The sequence below is a fragment of the Oryx dammah genome, unplaced genomic scaffold, assembly GCF_014754425.2.
Source record: "Oryx dammah isolate SB20612 unplaced genomic scaffold, SCBI_Odam_1.1 HiC_scaffold_1, whole genome shotgun sequence".
NCBI classification, from domain to species: domain Eukaryota; kingdom Metazoa; phylum Chordata; class Mammalia; order Artiodactyla; family Bovidae; genus Oryx; species Oryx dammah.
Genome location: NW_024070185.1, coordinates 86,106,251 through 86,129,187, shown reverse-complemented (window position 1 = coordinate 86,129,187; position 22,937 = coordinate 86,106,251). Strand labels below are relative to the sequence as shown.

General features: G+C 40.0%; 1 long non-coding RNA gene across 1 annotated transcript; it reads right to left on the bottom strand.

The window, feature by feature from the left end:
- Positions 1 to 901: 901 nt before the first annotated feature.
- Positions 902 to 22,716, bottom strand: LOC120867700. The gene is made up of 3 exons (XR_005721976.1): positions 22,191 to 22,716; positions 4,814 to 5,198; positions 902 to 2,991 (listed from the first exon to the last, which is right to left on the bottom strand). It is a non-coding gene; the product is annotated as an uncharacterized LOC120867700 (long non-coding RNA).
- Between the last annotated feature and the right edge of the window lie 221 nt (positions 22,717 to 22,937).

Genomic DNA, 22,937 nt, shown 5'->3' with positions numbered 1-22,937 from the left:
AATTTTGTATTTCAGTTACTTAGCTGTGTATATTTAAAATATTTGCAAATTTGGCAAACTATATTTAACTTATATGCAGAGTACATGATAAGAAATGCTGGGCTGGTTGAAGCACAAGCTGGAATCAAGATTGCCAGGAGAATTACCAATAATTTCAGATACGCAGATGACACCACTCTTATGGCAGAAAACAAAGAACTAAAGAGCATCTTGATGATAGTGAAAGAAGAGAGTTAAACAGTTGGCTTAAAACTCAACATTCAGAAAACTAAGATCATGGCATCTGGTCCCATCACTTCATGCCAAATAGATGGGAAAACAATGAGAGAGTTTATTTTGGGGGGCTCCAAAATCACTGCAGATGGTGACTGCAGCCACGAAATTAAAAGATGTTTGCTCCTTGGAAGAAAAGCTATGACGACCTAGATAGCATATTAAAAATCAGAGACATTACTAACAAAGGTCTGTCTAGTCAAAGCTATGGTTTTTCCTGTAGTCATGTATGGATGTGAGAGTTAGACTAAAAGAAAGCTGAGTGCCAAAGAATTGATGCTTTGGAACAGTGGTGTTGGAGAAGACTTGAGAGTCCCTTGGACTGCAAGAAGATCCAACCAGTCCATCCTAAAGGAAATCAGTCTTGAATATTCATTGGAAGGACTGACGCAGAAGCTGAAACTCCAATACATGATGTGAAGAATCGACTCATCTGAAAAGACACTGATGTAGGGAATGAATGATTGAAGGTGGAAAGAGAAGGGGATGACAGAGGATGAGATGGTTGGATGGCATCATCGACACAATGGACATGAGTTGAGTAAGCTCTGGGAGTTGGTGATAGACAGGGAAGCCCGGCGTGCTGCAGTTGGTGGGGTTGCAAAGAGTCAAACTCGACTGAGTGACTGAACTGAACTGATTTTTATTCCAATTGGTAGAACAATGCAGTTTATTTGGACAAAACTATGAATTGTGTGTGCCCTCCAATTACTTTTTAATATATTTTTGCTCACAAGTTTTTTTTTTAACTTATGAAAAGAAGTGTTTTTGTTATCATGAACTTTGGCACCACTGAAACTTTTATTATAATTACAGATACAAATACTTCTATCTTTCTTGGTGAATATTTAAGTTGAAATCCTGGTAACATTCACATATCAGGTACATCACCTTCAAGAGACTAAAATTCCAAAAGCCTACATTAATTATGTGAATGAAATGAAAATATCAAATCAGTATGGAAATTAATTAATTTTCTGTTTCAAGTCAAATCACTGATGGAAATCTGGTATCATTTATTTATTTTCTATGCTTGTCTGCTAACTGAAGCCCAATTATGAAGAATCAAATAGCAATCAAGCTAAAAGGAAGAAAAAAATTTTATTTGAGCTAAACTGAGTATTATAACTCAGGAGATAGACCTCTAGAAGCTCTGAGAACTGTTCTATGGATCAAGAGTTAGAGATGCCACGTTATACCTTCTTGAGGACTTCCCAGGTGCCTCGATGGTAAAGAACCCACCTGCCAATGCAGGAGATGTGGGTTTGATCCCTGGGTTGGGAAGATCCCCTGGAAGAGGAAATGGCCAACCACTCCTGTATTCTTTCCTGGAAAATTCCATGGACAGCAGAGCTGGGCTTGCTGCAGTCCACGGGGTCTCAGTGAGTAGGACACAACTGAGCACACATTCATGCACATTCTTGAGACCAAGAATTATGTATCACAACTAATATATAAAGATCATCCAAGATGTTTTGGCCAGGTTTACAAGTACAGAGTGAGTTTTCATGTCATTGTTATCCCAAGTAGGGATGAAAAAGAAAATATTAACCTTAGAACTACAATTCTGGAGTCTGAGGAAAGGGACTGTTCTTTGTAAAAGTTAATTATAGTCTCCTGCTTTGAGGTCTGGTTAATGAACAGTGAAGATGCTCATTGCACGTCGGGAAAGGCCTGTCACAAGTGGGGATGTGTTGAGACATTGTTACTTGTCTTTATAATTCTTGGTTTGATCATCCTGGCGTAGAGAAATTTATAGTTACCCCTCAATAACTATTGCCTCAATTTTTATATATGCCAAGAAAATGTGAAATTCAAAGTGGAAAGTTATTTGATCTAGATGAAAATTCTTCTTTCACAGCATGTGGTGAAAACACATTTTCTCAAGATGTGTTCAGTTTTTACTTTTAGGCATAGTCTTCTTATGATAACTGCTTACCTGATTCCCATGTTGTCACTTCTCATTTCCATGTGGTCTCTATAGTTCCCATCGTAGATGATCAATGCTAACAAACATTGATCTTGAGAAATACAATTTATGTTTATAACTTTAATTAAACATGAACTTTTAAACTTTGTAGTTCATCGCTGCAAAATAATCACAAACAAAACAATTAACTGTAAAACTGAAGTGTTACTAGACAATAAAATAATTAATTATAGATTTGCATGTATTAAAAATGAAAAATGTTGTAACCAGAATGTTCAGACTATATACATGCCATGGAAAGATTGGTCATACATATTTGCCATACCTATTTCATGTATAAAATAAACTGTAATTTCCCATGTTTAATCATTGACCCCATTGACAGGTAGCCTCGTGGCCATAGCACAACTAGTCGTTGTTCAGTTGCTAAATCATGTTTGATTCTTTTGCGACCCTGTGGACTGTACCCACCAAGCTCCTCTGTTCATGGAATTCCCAGGCAAGAAAATGCTGGAGTAGGCTGCCATTTCCTTCTCCAAGGGATCTTCCTGACCCAGGAATCAAACCCAAGTCATCTTCTTGGCAAGCAGGCTCTTTATCACTGAGCCACCAGAGAAGGCTGTACCATAGCTAGCTGGTATACCAAATGCATGGCAGGAGCATAGCGCTAAGTATCTCTTTCATGATCAGAAGATGTAAGCTGACCCTATTGCTTGTGTCAGGCACACTTCAATTTATCAGAAAGCACTGCACGCTGTTTCTTTGAAGGAGGAATTAGTCATGTATATCTGAAAAGAGAGCCAAAGAGAAGCAAGTTATCACAGATCATATTTTAGATTTCAACATGTTAAAATGAAAATTCTGTTCAGTTGCACACACTGTTAGGTGAGACCATGGAAGAAGGTAGAAAAGCAAAGTAATGGTTTGCCAAATTTATGCTAAATTAACAGAATTCAACTATTTATAACTATATTTAATTAACAATTAATAATCTGAGACACAAGCTAAATGGAAGGTGACCCCAGAGAGCTGAGAGGAACTAGGTCTATCTTAGATAAGTCAGGTATACAATAATCCAAGTTTTGTACATATTTTCAAACAAGTAACTTTTACTTTGATGATTCTGTTCAATAATTTTGTTTCCATGTTTTTTGTTTCCTTCTTTATACTTTCTTGCTGCTGCTGCTGCTAAGTTGCTTCAGTCATGTCCTACTCTGTGCAACCCCAGAGATGGCAGCCCACCAGGCTCCCCCATCCCTGGGATTCTCCAGGCAAGAACACTGGAGTGGGTTGCCATTTCCTTCTCCAAGGCATGAAAGTGAAAAGTGAAAGTGAAGTCTCTCAGTCGTGTCTGACTCTCAGTCATGTCCAACTCTTTGTGACCCCATGGACTGCAGCCTACCAGGCTCCTCCATCCATGGGATTTTCCAGGCAAGAGTACTGGAGTGGGTTGCCATTGCCTTCTCCCTTATACTTTCTTAGGGATTGTCTATTAAGGGTCTAAATTTCACTGAAAACCCTGCCCTACTGTCTTTATAAATTTTAATCAACCCAGCCAGTTTTGATAAACTCAATTTGGTTATTACAAGTGCCTGGAGTGAACAATCACACTAGTGACTATTTCTAACTTTGGAGGAAAAAAAATGATGAGAAGCTGACAATGATTTAACTAGTTATTGAGCAGAGTGAATGAGCATTTAAGATACATTATACATAAAAACTTATTTAAGATGTCTTATATTGTAAAACAAAGGCATCAATTACCCCTCCTTGGCACATATAGGAAGCACATATGCAACCCAGATAGAATTATGTGACTAGTGTCAGCTCACAGTTATTAAAGAAGTACAGAAATGCAGATACATTCTGGAAAATTTCAGAAGCTAGAAAAAATTTATAAAGCTCTTAGTTGTCATGGAAACAGATAAAATATTATATCAGCAATTGGAAAAATCAGAAATTGGGCATTTGTATGACCATTACTTTTTAAAAATTTTTTCAAGGGATAGCAGAGAAGAATTTCTAATTAGGTAGTTCGTCTGATACCAGAGCCTTATTTCTCAGATGATTTTGGAGGAAGGTATTAGCCAAAATTGTAGGTTACCCAGAAGGAGTAAGCAAGTATAAAGACAGAGGCTGGCTTGCAGGTTATGTGCCAGGCTCCCCAGGTGGTGTTAGTAGTAAAGAACCCGCCTGACAGTGCAAGAGACAAGAAACACAGCTTTGATCTCTGGGTCAAGAAGATCCCCTGGAAGAGGGCATGGCAACCCATTCCCAAACCCATTCTTGCCTGGAGAATCCCATAGACAGAGGAACCCAGCAGGCTTTATAGGGCACAGAGTCACAAATCGTCAGACTTAGCATGCGCATACGAACAAAGCGTGTGCCATCCATTCTTGTCTACCACGCTCCTATAAAAATGACAAGCTCCTATAAAAATGACAAAAACACTGAGAGGCTCATGACAAAGTTGCTTTGAGATTCCTGTTTTCATGAATTGCTTACAGCTCACTTACATGTATCATGGGTGTTGAACTCGTCCCCTCCCTTGCCCTTTTCTCTCACAAACTGTAGCTTTGCTAGTCTACCAGTTAGGAAGCTTTAGCTTACTTTTTTCCTATCAGGATCTTCTTCAGTACACTGTGAGTGACGATCTACTGCTAATGATCTGCTCCAAAAATGTGTGAAGAAAGGCATGAGGAAGAAGGGTGGAAGTTTGAAGTTCTAGTGGAGGCCCTTGTTTTCTCCAACCACCACAAATTCCCTTAAAATTTGGGTCTTAGGTAGGACCCTTTCTGTAAATTCCTTGGTCAGGAGATCATCCTCCCCATGGACACAGTCTCTCTGCTGCTTGGGAGTCAGTTTCACTTCTTGGTTCCACCCTGTGTCTTCATGTCAAGCAGCTACCATGGTTCTTCCAGGTGAGTGGTGGTATTAGCCTCCGTCCTGACCCAGAGTCTCCAGCAGAGGAAAAGACTACAGTCACTGTGAGATGCTGAAAATAAGTCTCCAAGTTCAGGTTGATATCTCAAAAGTGATTATCAAGTATGTGAAAGAAAAAAAAAATTGCTGAAACTTAGGACAAGAGACAAAGGCTCATTATTTGCTGTTTTGATATGAGAGAGCATTTCCTATGAGGCCTGTTTGACTCCTAGAGAGCTTCCTCTATGATTCAGTGGTTAAAGAATCTGCCTTCAATGCAGGAGACACAGGAGATGTGGGTTCCATCGCTGGGTCAGGAAGGTTCCCTGGAGGAGGAAATGGAAAACCACTCCAGTATTCTTGCCTGAAAAATCCCATGGGCAGAGGAGCCTGGAGGGCTACAGTCAAAAGGGTTGCAAAGAATTGGACATGACTGAGCAGTTGAACATGAGCACACTTAGGAAAGGTGTCTTTGTTGTCAGAGTATATAGAATTCTTCTGAAGATTGACTGAGTTATATTAACCATGTTTTGGCATAACAGCTTTTGAAAAACTACACCTTTCTTAGGATGACTATTTTGGGGGAATACAGTGCTATTTTCACACAATCACACCAAATGACTACTCTACATGAACCAATATTTTGATATTATTTCAGGTGAGGATTTACTTACTAGAAGGATACTATAGCTTACTAGAAGCAGCATTTTCTATCTGGAACACTCTGTGTGAAACCAAGTTGAGTTTCTGCTGTGTTAAGATGAATACAAGGTGTTTTGCTCTGCTTATGTAAGCTCAGAGAGTGATAAAGAGGTAGAATCTTCTAGCATCTTTAGTCTGTGTGCAAAGCGTAGAATTGACAGAAGTTTTCAGGCACTGAAAACATTTTCCTTTGCTATAACTTTAGTTCAGTCTGAGTGTAAGACAATCACAGATTGCATGAAAAAGGAAAATTATCAAGAAAGGGTGCAGGAAGAAGAATATGCCCTTTAAAGGATGTCTCCCCACACACCATTCACCATCCACTATCTGGTCTTATCACTGTAGCAAGCATAAGAAACCTTCATTACATTCCAACACTGTGAATAAAAGGATTTCATGTCCGTGTTTACTCGTCACAATTGTTTATTAAATGCATGAGCTTCTTTCATTGTTCAACCAATATATGTTTGAATCTCTGTGCAAATGGTTTAGGCTGCTTCACTAATTTTTCCTGTTAAAATTAGTGGAACTCTTCTCATTAAATGGCTTTCACTTAGCAGCTGGATTTCCAGGAAGAGGCAACTGAAGTATAAATGTATTTGACTACAGTTAACAAGAAAACACAGTTGGATTACAGCCTGTCAGATTAGTGGTTGACCCGAAGAGATTGGTGAGGATGGGTACTTTCACAGCTTGGAAGATGAGTTATCCCAGTGTTGTTAGGGGATCTGTGTCCTGTGAAACTTAACCAGCCTCACAAGTGGTTTAGCCTTCTTAGTTAGGACTTTCTTTCCTCGACTGAGTATTTCTGTTTCTCAAATGATCCTGGAACCAGTTCTTTTTGTCTTCTGCTGGTGCCCTCCCAAATGAGTTCATAAAACTCATATATGTCATCATGATTAATCTGTTTGTAAATTTTTTCATTAACAGTCACAACTCAAATGAAGCACATTTTGAGGAAGAAACAGTGTTTTATCTTCCATCCCTGTCCTTGCAGCTAGGAACAATGAAGCTTTCTTTTGTGCTGTGACATGGATCCCTGTAGCCCTACCTACCATTCCCAGATGGAGCTTCCACTGATCACGAGGTGGTGAGGACCCCAACCCAGAATGTGGACATTCTTGGGCACTGTCCTTGCTCTCAGTGGGAAAATGGCTTTTCTAGAGTCTTGTAACTTCCTCCCCTGCCTCTGTGTTGTGTGTTAGTCACCTGGTAGTGTCCGAATCTTTGCCCCTCTTGGACTGTGGCCCACCAGTCTCCTCTGTTGATGGAATTTTCCAGGCAAGAATACTGGAGTGGGTTACCATTTCCTACTCTGGGAGAGCTTCCTGACCCAGGGATCAAACCCAGGTCTCCTGCACTGCAGGCCAGATTCTTTAACACCTAGATCACCTGGGATAGAATTCAAGAGTGACAAGCCTTTTGAATCTGACCCAATGGTGCATCAGCTCTCTAGTTTCTCCCAAATTGTTGCACTATGACCTCTGATCTCCTGTCATTAACAAAATCTCCTATGTTCCCAACACTTTCTCCCAGGGTTTACTTCCTGGCCTTTGTGGGTCCTGACTGTCCTCAGAACATACTTCTGCAATTTTTTCAGAAGAGGCAGACCTGATTTCTCCCCATTTCCCTACTTCTGGAACAGGAAATGAAGTTGAGGTTACTTTTCCTCCATGGTTCTCCTGCACCGTGAAACAATGCTGGTTTTCAGGTTCAGGCCATTCTGTTCCGTTGCCTACTGCCTTAATGTGTGGCTTTCCTATTGTCCTCATAGACACTCCCTTCCACATCATGTCATTCGAGCATCAATATTGATGACACCCAGCATCTGGCCTGTCTTTTCTGAACCTCCTTGTTGTCAATGACAATTGATTCCATGTGGCCTCATTTGCCCATACCCATGGTCCACACTACCTTGCTAACAGTCTGTGCAGCCAGGAAGCCAGTGTAACTGGAGCACGGGGGACTATTCTGAGTCATGCACAGCAGGGTCAGTACAATTATCACTAAATAGAACTCCATGCAGCACAGGCAGAGCACACAAGTCAGCTTTAGGGAAACCCTTCCCTTCACAGCACTGGCAATTTGCTGCTAGCATCAGAAATCCTTCCCACAATCAATAAATAATCAGAGACTAGAGGGGATACATCCCCAGGATGGCTTGCTGAGAGATACTGACCAGACCCCTGATGTTTCTTTCTTGGGGACATTTCTTCAACCCCCGGCTCTAGGAGCAGCTGAAGAAACTATGAGCTAACACCTCCACAGTGGAAAAGATTTCTCCCATCCTTCTTACTAATAGCCTCTGAGAAGGCTGATGTATCAAGAACCCCTCATTAAAATCAAACCCCCACAGACGTATTGTATTCACAAGTCATTGCTGCAGGCTTTGATTATGTATGGAGTTTTGAAAAGTACACATCAGTAATTTAAAAAGTTAACTTGGTAGCTAATAAAAAATAAAAATATAGTAGTGTCTGACAGGGGCTTGACAATCTGTGTTATGAGTGGGCTGCATGATTCATCACTCATTATAAATTACACCTCAGAACAAATTTTCTACTATAGTCAGAGACTCTAAAATGAACTGCAGGCAGAGAATGTGCTTGGAACTACATTTTAAAGCATGTCTCCATCTTTTCAAAGTCCCTACTCCCACACATAATGTTTACTGGTAACAAAAGCATATTCAGGTAGAAATGTGTTTTCTTTAAAACAAACAAAAAATTGCTAGTAATGGCTGAAAATGGATGGAAAACATTTTTCTTTGATCCTTCTCCCTGCAAGAATTAGATGAAAGTAATTTAAACTCCCATGAGTGTCCAGATATTTATGCCTCTGCATCCCCTAGAAGGAGTACATCAAGGCTGTATATTGTCACACTGCTCCTTTAACTTACATGCAGTGTACCTCATATGAAATGCTAGACTGGATGAAGCACAAGCTGTAATCAATATTTCCAGGAGAAATATCAATAACCTCAGATATACAGATGACACCACACTTATGGCAGAATGTGAAAAAGAACTAAAGAGCTTCTTGATGAAAGCAAAAGTAGAGTGAAAAAGTTGGCTTAAAACTCAACATTCAGAAAACTAAGATCATGGCATCTGGTCCCATCACTTCATGGAAAATAGATGGGGAAACAATGGGAATAGTGAGAGACTTCATTTGGGGGGGCTCCAAAATCACTGCAGCCATGAAATTAAAAGATGTTTGCTCCTTGGAAGAAAAGCTATGACCAACCTAGACAGCATATTAAAAGGCAGAGACATTACTGTGCCAACCAAGGTCCATCTAGTCAAAGCTATGGTTTTTCCAGTAATCAGGTATGAATGTGAGAGTTGGACTATAAAGAAAACTGAGCACTGAAGAATTGTGCATTTGAACTCTGGTGTTGGAGAAGACTCTTGAGAGTCCCTTGGACTGCAAGGAGATCCAGCCAATCCATTCTAAACCAAATAAGCAGTGAATGTTTATTGGAAGGACTGATGCTGAAGTTGAAACTCCAATAATTTGGCCACCTAATTCGAAGAGCTGACTCATTTGAAAAGACCCTGATGCTGGGAAAGATTGAAGGTAGGAGGAGAAGGGGGCGACAGAGGATGAGGTGGTTGGACAGCATTATCGACTCAATGGATATGAGTTTGAATAAGCTCCGGGAGTTGATGATGGACAGGGAAGCCTGGTATGCTGCAGTCCATGGGAGTCACAAAGAGTCAGACATGACTAAGCAACTGAACTGAACTGATCCCCTAGAAATCTTTATTTTCTCTGTAGGAAGGGTATGAATCTTCCTTAATAAACAATGGTATAAAAATGTAGAGCAGATAATTGTGTAGCTTTAAAAGGAATCCAGTGTGGGAAAGAGTAGAGACCAATGACCAATCCCAGTTTTGTTTTGAGAAATGAATCACTGCACAGGCGAGGGTTCACTGTTCTGTTGTTCCTGGCTTGGCTGCTTCCTGTTGTTAAGCAAGTTGCATAATCTGTTCATCCCTACTTCACGGGCTGTTATAAGGATAACAGACTATGCCTAAGTTGTGTGAAACACAGCTCCAAGTGCACAGTGTAATGGCTTTCTGAAGTGTCTCTCTGGCTCCGCTGAAGTACAATCTCCAGAACTACATTGTTAGTATGTTTCTGGTTAGGGGGCTCTATGAAGGCTACTCCCTGGTGGGAACTGGAGGATACAGGGAAGCAGTGCCGTTTTGTGTCTGGCACACATGTCCTAGTCATTCAAGCAAACATTAAAGTAGATGTTGCTGTGAGGGGCTTCCTTGTTGGCTCAGAAGGTGAAGAGTCCACCTGCAATGTGGGAGACCTGGGTTCGATCCTGGGGTCAGGAAGAGCCCCTGGAGAAGGAAATGGCTACTCACTCCAGTATTCTTGGAGAATTCCATGGACAGAGAAGCCTGGCAGGCTAGAGTCCATGGAGTTGCAAAAAGTCAAAATAACTGAGCAACCTCCTGGTGGTTGTGAAAGGACTTTCCAAATGTGGTTAAAAGCCCTAATTACTTGACTGTAAATTAATTCAAAATGAGATTACCCTAGGTGGGTCTGACCTAATCAATTAAAATATCTTTGAAAGAGAGTTTTGGCTTTCCTGATGTAGAAACAAATGAACAAAGCTAGTGGAGGTGATGGAATTCCAGTTGAGCTATTTGAAATCCTGAAAGATGATGCTGTCAATGTGCTGCACTCAATAAGCCAGCAAATTTGGAAAACTCAGCAGTGGCCACAGGACTGGAAAAGGTCAGTTTTCATTCCAATCCCAAAGAAAGGCAACGCCAAAGAATGCTGAAACTACTGCACAATTGCACTCATCTCACACGCTAGTAAAGTAATGCTTAAAATTCTCCAAGCCAAGCTTCAGCAATACGTGAACCATGAACTTCTAGATGTTCAAGCTGATTTTAGAAAAGGTAGAGGAACCAGAGATCAAATTGCAAACATCTGCTGGATCATCAAAAAAGCAAAAGAGTTCCATAAAAACATCTATTTCTGCTTTATTGACTATGCCAAAGCCTTTGACTATGTGGATCACAATAAACTCTGGAAAATTCTGAAAGAGATGGGAATACCAGACCACCTGACCTGCCTCTTGAGAAATCTGTATGCAGGTCAGGAAGCAACAGTTAAAACTGGACATGGAACAACAGACTGGTTCCAAATAGGAAAAGGAGTATGTCAAGGCTGTATATTGTCACCCTGCTTATTTAACTTATATGCAGAGTACATCATGAGAAACGCTGGTCTGGAAGAAGCACAAGCTGGAATCAAGATTGCCAGGAGGAATATCAATAACCTCAGATATGCAGATGACATCACCCTTATGGCAGAAAGTGAAGAAGAACTAAAGAGCCTCTTGATGAAAGTGAAAGAGGAGAGTAAAAAAGTTGGCTTAAAGCTCAACATTCAGAAAACGAAGATCATGGCATCCAGTCCCATCACTTCGTGGCAAATAGATGGAGAAACAGTGGAAACAGTGGCTGACTTCATTTTTCTGGGCTCCAAAATCACTGCAGATGGTGATTGCAGACAAGAAATTAAAAGACGCTTACTCCTTGGAAGGAAAGTTATGACCAACCTGGACAGCATATTGAAAAGCAGAGACATTACTTTGCCAACTAAGGTCCGTCTAGTCAAGGCTATGGTTTTTCCAGTAGTCATGTATGGATGTGAGAGTTGGACTATAAAGAAACCTGAGTGCAGAAGAATTGATGCTTTTGAACTGTGGTGTTTGAGAAGACTCTTGAGAGTTCTTTGGACTGCAAGGAGATCCAATCTGTCCATCCTAAAGGTGATCAATCCTGGGTGTTCTTTGGAAGGACTGATGATAATGCTGAAACTCCAATACTTTGGCCACCTAATGCAAAGAACTGACTCCTTGGAAAAGTCCCTGATGCTGGGAAATATTGAGGGCAGGAGAAGAAGGGGACGACAGAGGATGAGATGGTTGGATGGCATCACCAACTCAATGGACATGGGTTTGGGTGGACTCCAGGAGGTGGTGATGGACAGGGAGGCCTAGCGTGCTGCAGTTCATGGGGTTGCAAAGGGTCGGACATGACTGAGCAACTGAGCTGAGCTGAGTTGAACTGATGTAGAAACTCAAAACTCCAGCTGGGTCTGTGATCCTTCCTCCTCCTCTGAACTTCCTTTCTGATCTCTGGTTGGGCAACATTAGCTCAAATCTGTGGGTCTAGACTGCCAGTGACCTTCCTCTTCTGCTTTCTGCTCTTTGACTTAGGACTGCACAGGCCATTTCCTTGGAATAAGTTCCCTTCTATAATAAATTCCTTTACTTTTTATCATATTTCTGTACATGTATATGTGAATATGTTACTGGTTCCACTTCTGTGGATGAACCATTTGATACACATGATACATAATAAATTGCACCCAACAAGTGATATATATATATATATATAGTTTTTCTATTGACCTATAGCTACCTCTTCTCCTTTAGCTCTTATGTTTCTTCTATCCAGTTGTCCTAGTGCAAGTCCAGATAGCCTTTGGGAGTATGAATTTATAGTCAGTTCTGTGAAATGAGTTCTCTTGACTCACAGCATCACATGTAAGTCGTACAGTCTCATCATTCCAGAGACTCAAATAACATTCCAGGATCTGTACCTTATTAATTGTGTGGATTTGGCAAGTTCTTAATTTCTGTGTAATGGAGATAATAAAATTGACATTATAGCCTTGTCATGAGCATGAAATGAAACAGTACATGTAAAACATCAATAAGATGTGTAACACAAAGTTCTTGGAACACAAATTATTGTTGGCACTGCTGCTAATTCTGGTTCCCTCAATTCCCTGGTGGAGGTAGAATTCACCCTTTGTTTGGTAAATGTTTGATTGTTTATTTCTATTTCTGTGGATTAGAGAAAGGGATGAAATTTCATCTTCAGCATCTGTGTGCGTGCTCAACATGTCAACAAAGGACAGGGCCAAGTTTACTGTTTTAAAATGCAGGTTTTTATCCAGGCGTATATAAAACTGACAGATCAGGAAACAACTGATGCTAAAAAGATGGTTGATTAGTCACAGTTCCCAAGAGGAGGGTCCATGTTACACTCTAGAAGGCCACAGGGAAAGCACTGGGGTGGATGAGGCAGAGAGAGTGGAGGTAACATGGATCAGAACCTTCACTGTGGATTCTTCAGGAAGCAATAGGTGAGGCAGGATGAGTAGATTTAGGATAAGCTAGTTTGAATAATTTCAGCAGGCCCTGGGGTATAGGGGTGGTGGTGATTAGGGCAGGTGACAGTGGTCTGAGTTTTAGACCCCCATAAAAGAGGTGGTTAGGGTAGGCTCTGGACTGGTTTGTTTTCAAATGAAAGGTAAGCTTTCTGGGAAGTCCCTTACTGTGGCATGCACGCTCAGTCGTGTCTGACTCTTTGTCACCCCATGGACTGTAGCCTACTAAGTTTCTCTGTGCATGGAATTTTTCAGGCAAGAATACTGGAGTGTGTTGCCATTATTACTCCAGGGGATCTTTCTAACCCAGGGATCAAACTCATGTATCTAAACTCCTGCATCTCTGGCATTGGCAGGCATATTCTTTACCATTGTGTCACCTGGACAGCCCCTCCAGAGTCAGCAAGGCCTCAATTTTCAAAGCATCAAAAATACAGGAAATAAAAAGGCATGATAAATTCATCTATCAATGAGAAAGGAATACAAACACAATTAATAATAAAGCCCCAAGACCAAAACACACATAAAGTTAAACCATATTCAGGGAGGCCATAATGGGGAGGCTGTTACGGTCATAGCTGCCGAGTAAACCAAGGCCAAGATCATGGATTCATTGCAGTATAAGCATTGATGGATTTGACCTATTTCATCTGGGCAGTGTTAACTGTGCACACTTGTCTTGATGACAGTGGATTCATCATCTACATTTGTTCAGGCTGTCTGAAACCTAATCTGGGAAGATCTAAACCTCACTTCTCGGGAGATAAAAGAATGAGCATAAATTTGGGACATACATTCCAAGAGGACAGAGAACAAATTTGGTAATCACCTTTCCCTCTATAAATGTAGCCATTTTCCACTAGGTTGCCCCCAAATGGAGGAACCACTCATGGTGTTATTTTCTGGCACAAGATTCTGGATTCCACCATTTGTAGTTCATGGCATCCTTCCTGTTTGCTCCCTAATAAATTCTGTCCAACACTGGAGAGAGTTGGAGTAATATACTTCAGTGTTATCAGCATTATCCAAAAGCCACTTTTCTACTTTTGAATAAATACGTTTGTCTTGTTCTAAGGTTGAAGATACAAAAGATCAGTAGTTGAAAAATAAAAAAAAATATTTCTTCTTGGATATATAAGCATCATTTGCAATGAAAAACTGATATGTCAGGGTTGAATGTAAGCGCTGAAGAGGTTTAGGCAAAATGTCTTGAGAACACTCCTGGGTATATATTTGAAAAAAAAAAAAAAAGGCGAAAACAACAATCTGAAAAGATACATGTGCCTCAAGTTTCCTACAGCATTATTTATAATTACCAAGATGTGATTATGTAACTTGTATCCATCAATAGATGAATAGACACAAATGTGGTATATGTAAATGTTTATAATAGAATAATACTCAGCCATAAAAAAGAATGGGATTTCCCACGTGGTTCAGTGGCAAAGAATCCACCTGCCAATGCAGGAGACACCAGAGATACAGGTTGGATCCCTGGGTTGGGAAGATCTCCTGGAGAAGGAAATGGCAATTTGCTCCAGTATTCTTGCCTGGAAAATCCCATGGACAGAGGAACCTGGTGGGGTATAATCCATGGGGTCACAAAGGAGTCTGACATGATTTAGCAACTGAGCAAGCACACATGAGCTAAAAAAGAATGCAATTTTGCCATTTGCAGCACATATATGAACTTGAAGGGAATTATGTTAAGTGAAATAAGTCATAAAAAAGCAAATACTATATGATATCACTTTACTATGGTTTCTAAAAAAATACAACAAATTAGTGAATATAACAAAAAAGAAGCACACAAATGTAGAGAATAAACTTGTGTTTACCAGTGTGGAGAGGGATGAAGTAGGGGCAATATAGGGTGGAGGAATGGGAAATCCAAACTGTTAAGTATAAAATAAACTAAAAGGATGTATGATACAATGGAGAGAATATAGCCAATATTTTATAATAACTATAAATGGAATATAACCTTTAAAAATTGTGAATCACTATATTGTACACCTGTAACAAAATATTCTATAGCAACTATACCTCTTATTAAAGAAATAAGTGAAATGGTGAAGAGCTTAGCTAATGTTAATGGTATTTTGTTAATATATTTTGTCTTTTTTCAAATATTAAATTACATTAGTAAAGTATGATATCTAAATGGTTTTGTTCACAAATTAGTAACTCAAATGTTTCAACATTCTGAGAATCTTTTCCTTCCATACTATGATATATATATATATATATTTTTTTTTTCCCCCTTTCTTTCTTTCTTTCCTTCTTACTCAAACTTCTGTGGCTGATATGATAGTGTGAAGAAAGAGTCTGACACTTAATCAACATTTTAAAACTTCCTGATGGAAGGGTGTAATTTTACTATAAGTCGTGTCCCCCATCCCAGTGTCTGTCCCACTGTGGAGATTTATGCACTAATGTGACGCTCTTCAACTGAAATATTGCAATTTCAGGTCAGTTTGGTTCAGTTCAGTTCAGTTCAGTCGCTCAGTCGTGTCCGACTCTTTGCGACCCCATGAATCGCAGCACGCCAGGCCTCCCTGTCCATCACCAGCTCCCGGAGTTCACTCAGACTCACGTCCATAGAGTCAATGATGCCATCCAGCCATCTCATCCTCGGTCGTCCCCTTCTCCTCCTGCCCCCACTCCCTCCCAGCATCAGAGTCTTTTCCAATGAGTCAACTCTTCGCATGAGGTGGCCAAAGTACTGGAATTTCAGCTTTAGCATCATTCCTTCCAAAGAAATCCCAGGGCCGATCTCCTTCAGAATGGACTGGTTGGATCTCCTTGCAGTCCAAGGGACTCTCAAGAGTCTTCTCCAACACCACAGTTCAAAAGCATCAATTCTTCAGCGCTCAGCCCTCTTCACAGTCCAACTCCACATCCATACATGACCACAGGAAATACCAAAGCCTTGACTAGACGGACCTTAGTCGGGAAAGTAATGTCTCTGCTTTTGAATATGCTATCTAGGTTGCTCATAACTTTTCTTCCAAGGAGTAAGCGTCTTTTAATTTCATGGCTGCAATCACCATCTGCAGTGATTTTGGATCCCAAAAAATAAAGTCCGACACTGTTTCCACTGTTTCCCCATCTGTTTCCCACGAAGTGATTAAGAGTCCACAAAGTCTGCATTTCTCTTCACCCAACCCCAACCCTGATTTCCCAGAAACAAACTATCTTAGGTGTTTTCTCTGGTATTTCCTTTGTTGTTTTATCATTTCCTGTGTTTGAGTTGTAGTGTTTTGGCTGATTTTTTAAAAATTTATATTGAAGTATATTTTATTAATAATGTTGTGATAGTTTCAGATATACAGCAAAGTGATTCAGTTATACATATACACATATTATCTGCTAATTTCCTGATATTAAAACTAAGTTTTTTGCTTTCTTACACTGTTCATTCCTTTACACCTCAAAACACACACTCTTTCTTTGACCCAACCCTTTTCTTCTTGAGAATGAGATCTTTGCACTGGCCTCCATCTGGGGAGAGCAGGGGAAGAATTCTTTTTTGCCTTTTGCTACACTGTACAACATTTGGGGCTTCCCCAGTGGTTCAGTAGTAAAGAATCTGCCTGCGATGCAGGAGACACAGGAAACACTTGTTCCATCCCTGGATCAGGAAGATCACCTGCAGAAGGGCACAGCAACCCACTCCAGTATTCGTGCATGGGAAATCCCAAGGACAGAGGAGCCTGGAAGGCTACAGTCCATGGGGTCGCAAAGAGTCAGACACGACTTAGCAACTAGACAACAACAGCATGCAGAATCTTAGTTCCCTGATCAGGGATTGAACCCATCCCCTCTGCATTGGGAGGGTGGAGTCTTATCCACTGGACCCCTAGGGAAATCCTGGAAAGAATTCTTCATACTCTCATCACTGTCCTTCACCCCACATGGCAATTTACTCCTATCTACTCCTTGATGAAATCTAAAGTAATCACAAGATATTGCATGTCTTTCTTAGATAATAAGATGCATTCTTGTTATTCCTTATAACCAAACAAAATTCACAATTAAAACATTCAGTTCTGTACAGAATTCCTACCTCTTAAACCCTCTGTCCCAGGACAGCAAGCCTGTAGTGGAAAAGGAAGCAGATCTGATCCTTCCTTGTTCTTTCCCAAGGGTTAGACCCCCTACACTAGGATGGAATTTGACTCCCCTGAGGGTTAAAGGATTACTTAATCAGTTGTGAAGAGGTGGATTGATGTGTAAGAGGGGGGAACTGAGAGGCAGGCCTTGCTGACAAGTGACAAAATGGTGTGGCTGCTTTGTAGGATTGCCACGATGCTTCCCTAACTCTGCCCTTGGCAATACTCTTCTCCCTGGCGGTGTTTCTAGTCTATTCTACTAAAATCATCTTCCTCTTGGATTGGTTCCACTTGAAATCCCCATTACACCGGCTTCTGCCTGAGTAGACCACATCGAGTCCATGAGAAACATACACTCATTAAGAAAAAAAAAAAGTTAAACTTGAAAATTAGTTTTTTTTTTAAGAAGTCTGGTGTGCTGCAGTACATGGGTCGCAGAATCAGACACAACTGAGCGACTGAACTGACTGAAAGAAGTGGGTAGCATATTTTTTTTAATGTCACATTGGGAGCACAATCCTAGCTGAGAATTACTTAATCACTTAGGAGGATGTACCCTGATTGATTTAGTTAGTTATTTTCTAAATGTCCCAGATTTACTGAATTTACATGTAGATCTGTAGATTTTTATACAATAGAGATGATTTCTAAATGGTAGCCAGAAAGGTTAGAGTTTATTGCCCCGTCAATCATTAACAAATGTTTTGACCAACAATCTTACACACACATTCATGTATCATGTTATCCATATAGATCAGCTGTTTAAAAGTTCTTTAAGTCAGCCATATCGTCTTAGCGATGCCCTCAGGAATTAAATCATTGCCATTTGCTCACTAATGTGTTTGTATAAGCCCAGCTATTTGACAGTATCTAGGTAGGACCAAGGAGGTCAATCACAGCTTATGCCTGAATTCTTCACACCCCTTCCTCTCTCTTCTCACATGAAGGGTCCAATTCCTGTTCTCAAAAAACATCTCCACAAAATTGTTTCTTCAATGCTCTTTATATCTAACTATTAAGATTCTAAGTTATCATCACTTCATATGTACTTTTTTTGTTGTTGGATAAATATATAGGACTTAGAGTACAGAGATTTTATAAATGCTAGTAAGCTATAGATGATTATGTTGAACTACTGTCTTTTTGAGTGGTTGAGAAGACCTACATCATTCAGATTCTCAAAAGTTTATCTACATGATCTTTTTTTCTTATAACAATAATTATAACCTAATCATCTTTGTTAATGTTCTGAAATTTTACATCGAGTGCTTTGTAGGAAGCATTTTTAAACTCCTTGTTCTACATTTTCCAGTGGTGTTAGGGGAAGCACACTGACTGAAACCTTCCACCCTGGCCAGGCACCATAGTAACTACCTGCATGAGTTGTTTTATGGCAGGAGGTCCTGGTAAGGAACATGGAACTAATAAACCACCACCAACCAGAAGAGTTCAGGAAAGGTCAAGAGGAGACACGACATGTCTGGCCACCTCCCAGAATCCTTCTCTCTTGCAGCCATCTTGGCTGAATAAGGCATGCACCACCAGGAAGGACTCTGAGTCAGAATGATTGGCTAAAGACAACCCAGAAATTAATCCTAGCACCATAAAACCCAAGACTTCGAGCCATGTGGCAGAGCAGTTCTTCTGGGTTCCCTTACTCTACTGCTCTCTACCCGGGTGCCCTTTCCCAATAAAATCTCTTGCTTTGTCAGCACATGTGTCTCCTCAGACAATTCATTTCCCAGTGTTAAACAAGAGCACAGTTTTGGGCCCTGGAAGGGGTTCCCCTTTCTGCAACAGTGGTATTTTTAAATATGAAAAAATCAGAAACATGCATATTTCCATTATAAAAAAAATTTCTTCAACTTTGTTTTTCATTTGCTGGATTTTTTTTCTTTATAAAATATAGATTGTTTGCTTACAGATTTTGGAAAGATTACTTATTATTATTACTTTTCTCACGTTCTCTCTGCCTGTTTCTTTTAGCCTTCACTTCTGATAAATTTCCTTAACTTTGGCTGGCAATCATTCAATTAGACTTCTTTAAACTCCTGGGTAGTTAAAAATTAATTTTTATTCCTTCAGTGTTTACTTTCATAGCCACATGTTCTTACTTCATGAATGCAATCTGTTCTGATTCCTTTGAAGATATCCACTGCAGTTAAAATATATCACTTTGTTCTGTTCTGTGCACAGTTTGTTTTTCTGAGTTTCCTCTACACTGTTACCTTGTATGGCCTGTCTTTGTGCTGGGTCATTCCTGCAAATGTCTAGTGATCTAATATTATTATCTTGTGTTTAAATGTAGGTGTGGAAAACCTGGGGCCTCCACTGCTGAGCCATCTTGGGTTTCATCGCTTGAGTCAACTTTATTCCAGGCTCTTCTTGACAAGCATGAACTCTAGTTTTCTGTCAGTTAAATTGTCCCTGTGATCTCTAACTTCCAAACATTTTTCAGATATAGTGAGTTCCCCCATTATGCTTTCTCCTCTTACTTTACCTAAACAGATTAGAAGTTAAGGAGCTGTACTTAGGGGTCCAATTTGCCAAGCTTAAGCAGAAACATCATCTATTCATTCTTCTCTCTCCACAGTGATTGTCTTACTACTGTAAAATTGATTCCTTATATTTTACTCCAAAATATCAACAGTTCCAAAAGAAGTTAATTCCAGAATTACAGTGGTAACTTTTAAAAATACCCTAAGTAATAAAGTCTTATGACTCTTGGCCCTATTGTGCCAGTGTTATAATTAGATAATTAAATATAGATTTCATTTTTAGCTGTTATCATTGTTTTCACAGTCCCTCTGATTGATTTGGAAGCTACTTTTATCAGCAGATTGTCAATCATACTATTGAATCATAATTTTTTTTCTCAGAACTAGTTCAGTACTCTTTAAAAAGGAATCAGTCTTTCTGGTGTGCCCTGCAACATCGCTCTGAATCTCACTGCCCTAAATCCCCTACATTTCATTGTAAGTAAGTGAAGTCATTCAGTCGTGTCTGACTCTTTGCAACCCCATGGACTGTAGCCTACCAGGCTGCTCTGTCCATGGGATTTTCCACGCAATAGTACTGGAGTGGATTGCCATTTTCTTCTCCATCGGATCTTCCCGACCCAGGGATCGAACCCGGGTCTCCTGCATTGTAGACAGATGCCTTACCATCTGAGCCACCAGGGAACTACATGCTAAAATGTGGAACCATGAAGTTTCTTTTGTTTCTGATATATTCTCTTACTTTTTCATATCTTTTGTTTTTTTAAGTCCTAATTTATCCAAAGAGTGACAAACTGGATTTCCTTTATATACCTGCCGGCAGTATTTAAAATTATCCTTAAATTTCTGCTCCATCTGCTAGTCAGCTGTTCCTGCTTCCTTCTTCTTTGGGCTTCAGAGTGTTCTCCCAACTCCTCCTCAAAAGCTGCTCCCTGTTCCCACCCCCGGCCTTCATTACCTCTTCAGTTCTTCCTATACCCAACTTAAACCCCATGCAGGAGCAATGATTATGACTTAGGGCTCTCCATTTTCTTTCTTTCTTTTTTTTTTTGTTACATATTTTATTTTGCATTGAAGTATAACTGATTGACAGTGTTGTGATAGTTTCAGATGGACGGTAAAGGGATTCAGCCATACATATACGTGTATCCATTCTCCCCCAAACTCTCCTCCCATCCAGGCTGCCACATAACATTGAATGGAATTCCCCGTGCTATACAGTAGGACATTGTTGGTTATCCATTTTAAATAGAGAAGTGTGTAGCTATTCATTCCAAATTCCATAACTGTCACTCCCCCCATTCTTTCCCCGTAGTAGCCATAAGTTCATTCTCTAAGTCTGAGTCTGGTTCTGTTTTGTAAATACGGAAGTTTATGTGCATCATTTCTTTTTAGATTCCGCATATATCTCCTTCTCTGTCTTATTTCATTCAGCATGACAGTCTCTAGGTCCATCTATGTTGCTGCAGATGGCATTATTTCCTTTTTTTTATGACTGAGTAATATTCTATTGTATATATGTACATTTTCATACATCCCTCTGTGTTTGGGAATGCATTATCTGTATCACAAATAGACCCTGCATTCATGGATTCCTGAGAAATACTCTAAGAAAAGCATCTATGATAGTTATTCAAAACTTGTTAATTCAATTATTTCAGATGTAAATTTCTTATTGTCAGTGATTCTAACAAGACTGTTAACATATTGCTTGCTAATCCTTTATCTTTTTCAATATCAAAATCATTGTAGAAACTCAAGTGGTACAAAAGTTGAGCACCCTTCAGCACAAGTTGACTGGTGACCAGAAGGAGACACTATGATTATATTCATTCTCTCATATTGAGATGTACATAGAATGTCCACCTGAACACTTCACCTGCTGAAATAAGATGAGCTAAAACACACACAGAGGAAATGACTCTCTTAGCACGTGTAAAGTAGTAGAAGAAACAAAGAAGTAAATAATATAGTATTTTTAAATAAAATATATGCTTATTGAAATCAAATTAGATAAGACTATGGGAACAGTATTATGGCATAGGAAAAAAATTCTGCTTCTGGTCAGACTAAATCTGAGTCACATTTATGGGACTCACCTGCTAGGCAAAGACATCTCATAGCATGTTCTCCTGCTGCTGGGACTCTTTCTCTCTCTGTCCATACATACATAGTCTTTTTTTTTCATTAAAAAATAGATGGCATGTCCTTTCACTTTTTTGCTAAAAAAAGGGAAGATCTTGATCCTTCAAATATGTAAGCTCACTCAGCTATTAATGAAATGATTTATCATAGCTTAATAGTAGCATTTTAAAAATGAGCCAGCCAAAAAATTTGAAGGAAATGTAATTAGTTCTATCTGTTTTATTTTTAATGCACTTTTTAGAAAATTGCATAACTGACTTGAGTGCTAATTATTTTTCTGGTAAGAAAGCAAATGCAATGTTCTTGTCTTTAAGTAAGAACACTGTCTCTTCATTCTGAGCAGATACAATTGAAATTAGTTGGGGTCAAGATTTAGGACAGAGTCCTACCTACCTGTCAGGCTTCCTGTGACCAAGGTCCTCACTGGCCGTGGGAGGATATAAGCCGTTTTTCTCAGCTGCTAACGTTCAGGTGACATTGCTGACAGCCTCTGCTTAACGATGCGCCCAGTGGTCAGATGCTAATGAGGTCTGTTGAAATTGAGAACGTGGAAAGCATGGTTCAGAGCTGAGCAGGTAGGCACAGTTTGCTAGGTTAAAGGTGAAGAGCACACATTTAAGAAGCAGAAGAGAAACTCTGGTCAGTGTTGGCTTTCCCAGAAGCCACCAGCCCACAGTGATCCTTGATAAACTCCCTCTGGACCTTCAGGGCATGGTGTTGGCCCCTTGCCCCAACTTCTTTACATGCTGTCAGCCCTTGAATCTTCTCCTTTGGACAACAAGCTTCTGGTTACCAGAGTATACTCACTGTGATCTGATCAGTGAATTATTTGCAAACAGCAGGAGCTCAGAAAGCCCATCTAAAGTCAAAGGGCTTTCACACTGGGCTCAGTCTGCCCCATTATAATCATGACATGTTGATAAAAGTAATCTCAGTGTCAGCATCCTCTATCTCTGATGTCAGGAAGCAGGTGGGAGGCATCAGGGAATGGAAGGCACCATGCTCTAAGCCCACACAATGAAGCAGGGCCAGATCAGAAAAGCAGCACACCATCTGGACCTGACAAAATCTCACTCCCAGGAGGGCCCTGGCTGCCTGCCCCTTCCGCTTCACCGCAGGTCCCTGTTATTTTTATGACGC